The following is an 11,186-nucleotide window of genomic DNA, read 5'->3' as shown; positions in this document are numbered from 1 at the left end:
ATCAGTGTGGAGTTTGCACGTTCTCCTCGTGTCTGCGTGGATTTCCTCCAGGTGCTCTGGTTTCCTCCCACAGTTCAAAGATGTGTGGGTTTCGTTGATTGGCCATGCTAAAATTGTCCTTAGTATCCTGAGATGTGTAGGTTAGAAGGATTAGTGGGTAAATATATGGGGTTGTGGGGGTAGGGCCTGGGTGGGATTGTGGTCAGTGCAGACTCAATGGGCCGAATGGCCTCTTTCTGTATTGTAGAAATTCTGTGGTTCTATTCCAAACTGGACGCAATATTCTATCTAGTTGAACCAAAGGCATTGTTCACAGAATCACAATTTGTTACTGAACAAAAATAGACCATTTGCGTGATCATTTCTGTGTCTGCTTTCCAAACAAGCAATTCGTAGAGTTCCTGATCTTTTTTTCTCCCCAGAGTTCCTTTTCGGATAACAGTCTAATTCCCTTCTGAATTCTTCAATTGAACCTGCCTCCACCACAATCTCAACAGTGCATTACAGACCTTAACCACTTGTTCCATGAAAAAATTATTTCTCATATTGCTTTTGCTTCTTTTGCCAATTATTTTAAATCTATGCCTATCATTCTCTTTCCATTTACAAATGGGAATTTTCTCATCTGCCCTGACGAGATCCCTCATTAATTTGAATACTATCAAATTGCCTCTCAGTATTTTCTTCAAGGAAAATGTCTCAACTTCTCTAATCTATATTCATGAGTGAAGTTCGTTTTCCCTGGAAGCATTCTCATGAAGCTTTTCTGCACTCTCAAGTACCTTCACATCCTTCCGAAAGTGCAGCTCCCAGAATTTAACACAGTACTCTGGCTGAAGCCAAACTAGTGTCTTATGTAAATTGAACATAACCTCCTTGCTGTTGTAAGCTATGAACCATAGAATCCCTACAGTTTAGAAGGAGACCATTTGGTCCATTGCTGATGCACTGATTCTCCAACAGAGAATCTTATCTAAGCCCACCCCATCCCCATAACCCCGTGCGTTTACCATGGTTAATTTACCTAACCTATGCATCTTGGAACATTAAGGGGCAACTTAGCATGGCCAATCCACCTAATCTCCACATCTTTGGACTGTGGGAGATAACCAGAGCACCTGGAGGAAACCCTATTAATAAAGCCTCGGATGCTTTATGCTTAATTAACTGGTTTCTCAAGCTATCCTGTCACCTTCAATGGCTTATAAATATATATACCCAGGTCCCTCTGCTCCTGCACCCACTAAAATTTTATGTTTCCACTCCATGTTCTTCCACCAAAATGAATCAATTCACATTTCTCCACATTGAACTTCACTTGTCACCAGTTTGCCCATTCCACCAATTTGTCTATGTCCATTTGAAGTTCTGCATTACTCTCTTCAAAGTTCACAATGCTTCCAAGTATCATATCACCCACAAGCTTCAAATTTGTGCCCTGCCCACCAATCTCTATGTCATTCTAAAAATCATAAAAAGGAAGGGTTCCAGTAATGATCACGGGGGAGCTGCACAACACACCTTCCTCTAGCCAGAAAAACATACATTTAACCACTATTCTCTGTTTCCTGGCACACACATCAGTTAAATTCATATGCATGTTGCTTTTTTTTTTGTTCTGTGCAAGTTTAGCATAACTTCTTTGTTTTTATACTCTATGACCTATTAATAAGGACATGGTCCTGTATGCTTCGTTAACTGCCTTCTCAACCTACTATGTCAGCTTCAACTACAAATATTGCTTCTGCAATACTTAGAATTGTGCCCTTTATTTTACATTAGGTTGTAACATCCTTGGCATGACAATCTGCATTGCATTGCCACCCGATAATGTCTTACCTGCACCAAATTTCCTCCATGCCTGTAGCTCATTCCCCAGAACTAGAATGAGAAATGCCTACTTCATTGGGCTGGAAATTTACTGATATAGGAATTCTCCTGAACATAATCTAGATTACTTTCCCCTCTCTGTCTTTTACAGAATTACTATCCCAGTTCACATTGGGAGAATAAAATTCCCCATTGTGACTATATAATTCTTGCATCTCCTGTAATTCTCTTGCAACTATTTCTTTTAAGTTTTCCTCAGTTGATGGCCTCTGGAATATACCAAGTAATGTAATGATGCTGCTATAGTTTCTCAGCTTTCACCAGAAAGGTTTTGTTCTTGACATTTCTAGAAAATACTCTCTCCAACATGTTTTATATAAGCAACACGGCCATTCCTGCTCCTTTCTTTCCTTCCTTCCTTATCTTTCATGAGCACCTTTTACCTTGGAATATTTGGTACCAAGTGTCAATTGTAAAAAAATTAATTGTGATTTTCTTGGATCATAATAAATTGATCCATGTGACCTAGTTAACCTGGAAGCAGTACCAACAGGAAAAATATTAAGAAAGAAGTCGTGTGCCTGACAGGTTGAAAGGAGAATTGCAGACACAAAGAAAAGCAGAATCAGAAAGTCAGATAGACTAACGGGACTGATGGTGGACAAGTCCCCAGAACCGGATGGAATGCATCCCAGGGTTCTGAAGGAAATGGCAGAGGTGATAGTAGACGCCTTAGTGATTATTTACCAAACTTCGCTGGATTCCGGGGAAGTGCCAGAAGATTGGAAAATGGCTAATGTTACGCCGCTGTTTGAAAAAGGTAGCAGATAAAAGGCAGGGAATTATAGGCCGGTTAGTTTAACATCTGTAGTTGGAAAAATGCTTGAATCCGTCATCAGAGAAGAAATAGCGAGGCACCTGGAAAGGAATGGTTTGATAGAGCAGACGCAGCACGAATTCGTTAAGGGGAAGTCGTGTTTGACGAATTTATTGGATTTGTATGAGGATGTGACTAGTGCGGTAGACAGAGGGGAACTGGTGGATGTGGTATTTCTCGATTTTTCAAAAGGCGTTTGATAAGGTGCCGCACAAAAGGTTGCTTCAGAAGGTTAGGGTGCATGGAGTTGGGGGTAAGGTGTTAGCGTGGATAGAGGATTGGTTGTCTAATAGGAGGCAGAGAGTTGGTGTCAATGGGTGCTATTCTGATTGGCGGTTGGTGACTAGTGGAGTGCCGCAGGGATCGGTGCTGGGGTCTCGGCTATTTACCATTTATATAGATGATCTGGAGGAGGGGGCTGAGTGTAGGGTGACAAAATTTGCTGATGACACAAAGATGAGTGGAAAAGCAAATTGCGCGGAGGGTGTGGAAAGTCTGCAGAGGGATCTGGATAGGCTGAGCGAGTGGGCGAGGACCTGGCAGATGGAGTATAATGTTAGCAAGTGTGAGGTTATCCACTTTGGCAGAAATAATAGTAGGAGGAATTACTATTTAAAGGGCGAAAAGCTGCAGCATGCTACAGTGCAGAGGGACCTGGGGGTCCTTATGCATGAGTCACAAAAACCCAGTCTGCAGGTGCAGCAGGTGATCAAGAAGGCAAATGGTATGCTGGCCTTTATAGCGAGGGGGATAGAATATAAAAGCAGGGAGGTCTTGCTGCAACTGTACAGGGCACTGGTGAGGCCGCAGCTGGAGTACTGTGTGCAGTTTTGGTCGCCGCACTTGTGCAAGGATATTTTGGCCTTGAAGGGAGTGCCGAGGAGGTTCACTAGGCTGATACCGGAGATGATGGGGTTGGACTATGAAAAGAGACTACATAGTCTGGGTCTGTACTCGCTGGAGGTTAGAAGGATGAGGGGGAGTCTTATAGAGACGTATGAGATAATGAAAGGGATGAATAAGGTAGAGGTAGAGAGATTCTTCACACTTAGAAAGGATAGCAGGACTTGAGGGCACAGCCTCAAGATAAGGAGGGAGCAGTTTAGAATGGAGTTGAGGAGGAACTTCTTCACTCAGAGGGTGGTGAATCTCTGGAATTCTCTGCCCTTTGAAGTGGTGGAGGCTACCTTGCTAAATATATTTAAAGTCACGGGTAGATAGGTTTTTGACAGACAGGGGAATTAGGGGTTATGGGGAGAAAGCGGGAAAATGGAACTGATCCACTTCAGATCAGCCATGATCTTATTGAATGGCGGGGCAGGCTCGAAGGGCTAGATGGCCTACTCCTGCTCCTATTTCTTATGTTCTGAAAGAGAAATACATAGAATTTGCTTGAGGAAACGAATTACTCTTCGGAAGAGTATTTTCTGTTTTTTCTGTTTGGCAGAAAGGAGATGGGAACTAATGATCTGAATACATGAGACATTGAGTGGAATCTTACAGTCATTCATGCTGGCGGGGTTTTCTGGTCCCGCTGCAGCGAAGTGGAAATTCTGTCGAGCACCATATTCTCCATCCTCACCTGCAGTGGGAGCAAGGCAGAAATGACCAGTAAGATCAAAACCCTTTGTTATGAAATTTACCTCTTTATTTGCAGAATCATTTGCCTGTAATTCATGTTTAATTTCCATTTGATTTGATTCATGTCAAAGTAAAAGCAACAAAAACTGCACCCTTGTTAGTAATTTCTTAATTTGAGGGTCATTCAGTAAATTTGGTTATTTTGCTTTAAGGTTTTCCTACGGGGTTTGTAATACAAATCCTGCCCTTTCTTAAACCACATCTACATTATCACCACAACACCATATTTCCACATGGGTATCTGCGCCCGCAGTATTTACCACACTCCACGCATTCATATAAATGCACAGTAACCCTAATTTGAGACCTTGGGGGAAATCTTCCCATCCCACCTGCTATGGAAATCATAGTGGGAGGGGTGGGGAGGAGCAGACCTTGCAATTGACCTCAGGCGGGATTTTCCGGTTTTGGGTCAAACGTGGCTGGAAAATCTCACCCCATATTACATTCATTCTTGATCTGACTCCATCTGATATGTTGCTATATCCTTCTTTAGTGCTGTCTGTCTCTCTATTCAGTGTATTTCATGGTTTTCCTCACTAATATTATCTCCTGGTTCTCACACTGCTTCTAAGAAAGTATAAACCCTTGTCAATAGTATGACCAAAGCACTCCACAAGAAAATTGATTGATGCTCTGTTCAGGTGCAATCTTTGCAGCTTGTTCTGGTCGTATCTTCTCCAGCGCAGGTCCCAATGTCCCATGAATCTAAAGCCCTCCCTCCTGCACCATCTCTCTGTGCATTCATTTGCTCTATCCTCCAGTTTCAAAACTTAACTGCACCTAGTACTGGTAGTAATCTAGATATTACCATCTCTGAGGTCCAGATAGCTAATTTACTTCCTGACACCCTAAACTGCAGGATCATATCCTCTTTCTACCAGTGTCATTGGCACCAGTGTGGACTCTTCATCCTCCTCCCTCAGAGCACTCTGCAGCCATTCAAGGGAATCAGGGAAGCAACATAATCCATTCTGGATTCGCATCCGCTACCATAAAAACACCTGCCTGTTTCCCAAGCAATCAAATACCCTATCACCATTGCTTTTCCAGTATTCCTCCTGCTCTTTATAATATGGTACTGTGGACTTGGCTCTACCTACATTCCCCAAAGGGTAAACAGTCTCAGAGATAAACATTTGCTGGAGAATGATATGCACAGAGAGGACTACTGCACAACCTGCCTATTCCTTCTTGACTGCCTTGACGTTATTTGGCGTTTGACAAAGTACCTCACAAGAGGTTATTGCAGAAGGTCGAGGGACATGGAGTTGGGGGTAGGGTGTTAGCGTGGATAGAGGATTGGTTGTCAAATAGGAGGCAGAGAGTGGGGGTCAACGGGTGCTATTCGGATTGGCGGATGGTGACTAGTGGAGTGCCCCAGGGGTCGGTGCTGGGGCCTCAGCTTCTTACCATTTATATAGATGATCTGGAGGAGGGAACCGAGTGTAGGGTGTCGAAATTTGCTGATGACACCAAGATTGGGGGAACGGCAAATTGTGCGGAGGGTGTGGAGAGTCTGCAGAAGGATCTAGATAGGCTGGGCGAATGGGCCAGGAAATGGCAAATGGAATTTAATGTTGGCAAGTGTGAGGTGGTCCACTTTGGTAGGAATAATGGTAGGAAGGACTATTACTTATGTGGCGAAAAACTGCAGCAGGCGACGGTGCAGAGGGACCTCGGGGTCCTTGTGCATGAGTGGCAAAAACCCAGCTTGCAGGTGCAGCATGTGGTCAGGAAGGCGAATGGGATGCTGGCCTTCATAGCAAGGGGGATTGAATATAAAAGTAGGGAGGTCTTGCTGCAGCTGTATAGGGCATTGGTGAGGCCGCAGCTGGAGTACTGTGTGCAGTTTTAGGCGCCGCACCTGCGCAAAGATATTTTGGCCTTGGAGGGAGTGCAGAGGAGGTTTACTAGGCTGATACCGGAGTTGAGGGGGTTGAGCTATGAGGAGAGGCTGAATAAACTAGGCTTGTACTCGTTAGAGTTTAGAAGAATGAGGGGAGATCTCATTGAGACGTATAAGATGATGAATGGGATGGATAGGATAGAGGTGGAGAGACTCTTCCCGCTCAAAAAAGACAGTAGGACTAGGGGGCACAGCCTCAGGATAAAGGGGGGGTGGTTTAGAACGGAGTTGAGGAGGAACTTCTTCACTCAAAGGGTGGTGAATCTCTGGAATTCTCTGCCCGTTGAAGTGGTGGAGGCTACCTCGCTAAATATTTTTAAGACGCGGGTTGATGGGTTTTTGATAAGGAGAGGGGATTAAGGGTTATGGGGAGAGGGCAGGAAAATGGAACTGAGCCACGACAGATCAGCCATGATCTTATTGAATGGCGGGGCAGGCTCGAAGGGCTAGATGGCCTACTCCTGCTCCTATTTCTTATGTTCTTATGTTCTTATTTCCTTTCTGCCTCATTCCCTTTAGTGGTGCTGTTCACAAAGTTCTCAACCTCGCACCTCTTTGAATTGCCAGCAGGTGCAGTGCAATTCCATCCGAGTGAGAAACCACATTTTAAGACGCCCAGGCATTTAGAATGCAAACAACTTATCGCCCACATGTTGTAGCTCCACAGTTGCTTCCAAATCTGTAGGTGAAAAATACCTTTGTTGACCACAGTGCATCGCATTCCAAGGCTTCTCGTCTGGGACCAATAGCTGCAATATTATTTTAGACAAAAGTTCCTGAACCCATTATTGGGAATGTGACTTTCTTTATGCAAACATTTTAATTGAGTCAAACAATGATAACCTTGCAAATTGGAGAGCATGTGGCTGGCAAATGGAATTGTGGGATCAAGAAATGTTGGCCAGCTTTCAGGCCAAGGCGTGGGGTTGAATGCAAGAAGAATTATTTTACTGAAGAGAGGTGAGTGAAAAAATGTTCAACGGTTTCAATTCACTCAGCAAGTATTAGACAAAATCTTAGATTTTTATCAAAATAACCTTTTTTGGTGAAGGTAACCAAGAGAAGATAATCATGAGATAAGCAGTTAAAACTTAGATAAATTGTTGAAGATAATGATTGAGTCACTGTTGGCACCTTACAAGGAATGAGACACTGGAATTTACAGGTACCCATAGTAATTACACAGGAAAATGCATTCCATATGAAGAATTCTAGGATGTTTTTGAAAGGTATCATGAGACATAGGCCAGGATTTTCCAGCTCTGCCTGCACAGAACCAGAAATTCCTGCTCAAAGTCAATGGACATTTGGCTGCTTCTTTGAATTTCCCATCCCGCTCACGCTAGATACCGCTGTAACTGAGACTGGAAAGTCCCGGCCACAATATCAGTATAAGTTCATTCTTTAATAAAAACTGTTCAAGTAATTTCAAGATGCTTTAATTCTGCATCTATATTTTTGGGAGGTAAAAGTATTTTGATCCAAGGTGGATTTCTTTTCAGACCAACAAATATTGAAGTCAAAGTTGATTCGCCCAATCCAACTAAAATAAGAAAAGAAAAACTTGGAAGTGCATATTGGAACCTAATGCCGTTATGGAGTTGTTCAATTATTGTTGTTGTTGATTGAACAAAAATCATAGCCGGATTCTTTGAGGTAAAGAGAGAATGCTGCAAAATTGGAAATGAGGTTGAAAGTTTTTTTCATATAAAACACAAAATGAAAAAGAAAAAAAGACTTGCATTTATAGCATAATTGTCATGGCACCGGATGTCTCAAAGCACTTTATAGCCAATGAAGTTCTTTTGAAGTGTAGTCACTGTTGTAATTTAGGAAATGAGGCAGTTAATCTGCGCTCAGCAAAGCTGCATAAACAATATAATAATGATGATGTGATAAGACAGAAACATTAAATATAGTTGTAGTGTTAGGCTTTTCACAAAGTCAGATGATTATCATGGATAAGGAAAGCTATTTGATTAATTGCAACAAATCTATCTAGGAAAGGATCTTTAATGCAGACCCCCACCCCCTCCATACCCCATGCCTGCATTGCTGCATTCAGTTGTTCCTTTAACAATCACAGAGTTGCGGCTTCTTACTCTGTCTGGAACTCCAGTCAACTAGCTAACCATTCTTTCTGTCAGGAGGAATGTCTTGATACTGTTGCTAAATTTAATACTAATTCCCATGAGCCCATGTTTCTTTGTCACATTCTCATAATTTAATTGAAATAATATGTAATATTTACCATTTCTAATGCCTTAACTATTTTCTCTACCTCTGGCAGATCAACTCTCAATCTGAAAAGCCCATGTTTCTCCATTCTTTCCTCATAACCCCAATAGGTAATGCTCTCGCCTCTGAGTCACGAGGTCTGGGTTTGAGTTCCACTCTGAGGTTTGAATACAGAATGCAAGACTGATACTTCAATGCAGTACTGAGGAAGTACTGTACTATCAGAGATGTCTGTCAGTTGAGATTTTAAACATGTGCTTATGTGGATGGATGCAAAAATTTCTAGGGACTATTTCAGAGGATAGCAATGGAGTTATTCTTGGTGTCCTAGCTTATATTTATCCCTCAAGCAACATCACAATAAATAGCTTATCTGGTCATTTTCAACTTGCTGCCTGTAGGAGTTTGCTAGTGACTGCATTTCAAAGGTACTTTATTGGCTGTAAAGCACATTGAGATGCCTGGTGGTCATGAAAAGCTCCATATAAATGCAATTCTTTCTTTCTTTCCTTTCTTTCTCTCTTTCCTTTCTTTCTCTTTACAACTTCGATCCCTGGCAGAAGGGATCAGCCTACTGCCTCTTCTCTGCACTACCCTAGTACCTGAGTTCACCCAGTACTCAAGATGTAGTCCACCCATAGCACCACACAGCAAGATCATAACTTATTTGACTGGCATGCAGCTGATCATGAATCTCGTAGCCCTTTTTTTTGACTTAATCTGCCGCGTGCTGGAAATATGGACTTGTTTGTAATTGAATACTGGAACAGCATTCTCTGGGCTCACTAGTGTTCCATGCTCACCAGAGAGTTTCCTACCAACGGAGAGTAAAGCTGGTCTCCATCAATGGGGAACTCGCTGATGGGCCATTGAGGCTCCTTCAAGAGGTTGAGACCTTACCCCCTGAGGCGCTCTGTGGAGTGCCAGAGACTCATTCAACTGAATGTGGCCAAAAAAGGGGCAGGAAATTCTCCCGTTTTCCTACCTGTTGAGTTTTTTTGTTGGGAGATATATAACAAGAGATGTACTGAAGAGAGATGTTTTTAAACCTAGGATATGCTGTGAATTAAAAATGATAAATTATAATGATAAAAAAGACTTTTTTTTGGAACATGCTGTGGAAATTCTCATATGAAATGATGGTTCAATTGTGTTTTGAATGAATTTAGGTTTGGATTGTGTTTTCAAGATGTTGATGACACTGTCAAGGGTGCATGTATTTTCCATATGAAGTTACTCCCAGAATGTTGTTTGGTAGGGATATCCAGAATATTGATCCAGTGAGGGTATTGTTTTGTATTTGGTACTGTATGAGCTATTTAATAAACAAGTGGAATCAATAATGTGGGTGCAGCTTTAATGAGTGTATGAATTCGTATTTCAAAGGAAGATAAAGAACTTTAAAACATTTTCTTGACAAAGGCCAAAATAACTAAAGAAATATATTCACTGGGGAAAGATAAATCATTGTAGCAAGAAGACTAAAGGCAATTTTTCTCAATATCATCGTGAGACAATAAAGAAGAGAGTTTTAAGATGTTCAAAGATAGGTGTTAGCAAAACCAAGGTAGCTTTAAGGGATTTATGTGTATATCAATAAACATTAGAAATAAGGCCTAGTTTTAAATTAAGTTAATTTAATGTTTTGGAGCCTAGAAAGGTAAAACCTATATTTAGATTCATGCTCAACAAAGGTGTTTGTATGTTTGGGTGTTATTTATATTCCAACTGTGTTTCTACTGTGCTTAGACAAGGCTATGGCATGAAGATTTTGGATGGGATTTTCTGGCCGTGCTCATCCCAAGGCCGGAAAACCCCACCTGAGGTCAACAGACCTTTGCATGGTCCATGACCTGCCCGCTACAATTCCCAAGGCAGCCGGGACGGGAAAATTCCACCCTTTGTGTTGATAGGACCATTACAGATTAAGATATATTTTGTAATTTACGTTAATCTAAAAATCCTATTTATAAGGGGGAAGTACAGGTGTGTGGTATCATAATCCAATTTGTTCCTGTTTAATACATGTTTTTCTTGTTGTTGAAACTAATTAGTGGTCCTGTGACTCTGTTCCTTCATGTTTTATACAAAAAGGAAACGTTGCAGTCTTTTGAACCAGGGTTTCATTCAGGGATCTTCCTATCCATTTATAACATCAATTGGGATCGTAACATGTATGTTTCCTTCTTTTAGAGGAGCTTAATATGTAAATTTAACGGTATTAAAGAAAACCAGGAATTCAAGGCTGATTGTTTAATGATTTTTAAAATTTATTTATGGCATGTGGGCATTGATAACAAGGCCAGCATTTATTGTCCTTTCCTAATTGTCCTTGAGAAGCTGATGGTGAGCCACTTTCTTGAAATGCTGCAGCTAATGTGAAATTATTTCCACAGTGCTATTGTGTCAGAGGATCCAGGAATTTTAACCAATGACCATGAAGGCAGAACAACTTTTTTCTAAGTCAGCATGCTGTGGGATTGTGGGGGAGCGTCTCCCAGTGCCAGATTTCTGGTGTGGTCTGCTCAATGCCGGAAATCAGTGGGGAGGTGGGGCTAGCATTTAAATGATATTTTAAAAATACTCCTTGTGGGCCTAGGACCGAATTCTCCGGGCCTGCTTGCCTCTCCCACCCCATCAGAATGTTTCACTCCAATGGGGTTTAGAATAGCTCTCCACTTTGGGGAGCTA

This window comes from Carcharhinus amblyrhynchos, chromosome 9 (assembly GCF_965287045.1).
Source record: "Carcharhinus amblyrhynchos chromosome 9, sCarAmb.v2.hapA, whole genome shotgun sequence".
Lineage (NCBI taxonomy): Eukaryota > Metazoa > Chordata > Chondrichthyes > Carcharhiniformes > Carcharhinidae > Carcharhinus > Carcharhinus amblyrhynchos.
This window is presented reverse-complemented; position numbering follows the sequence as displayed.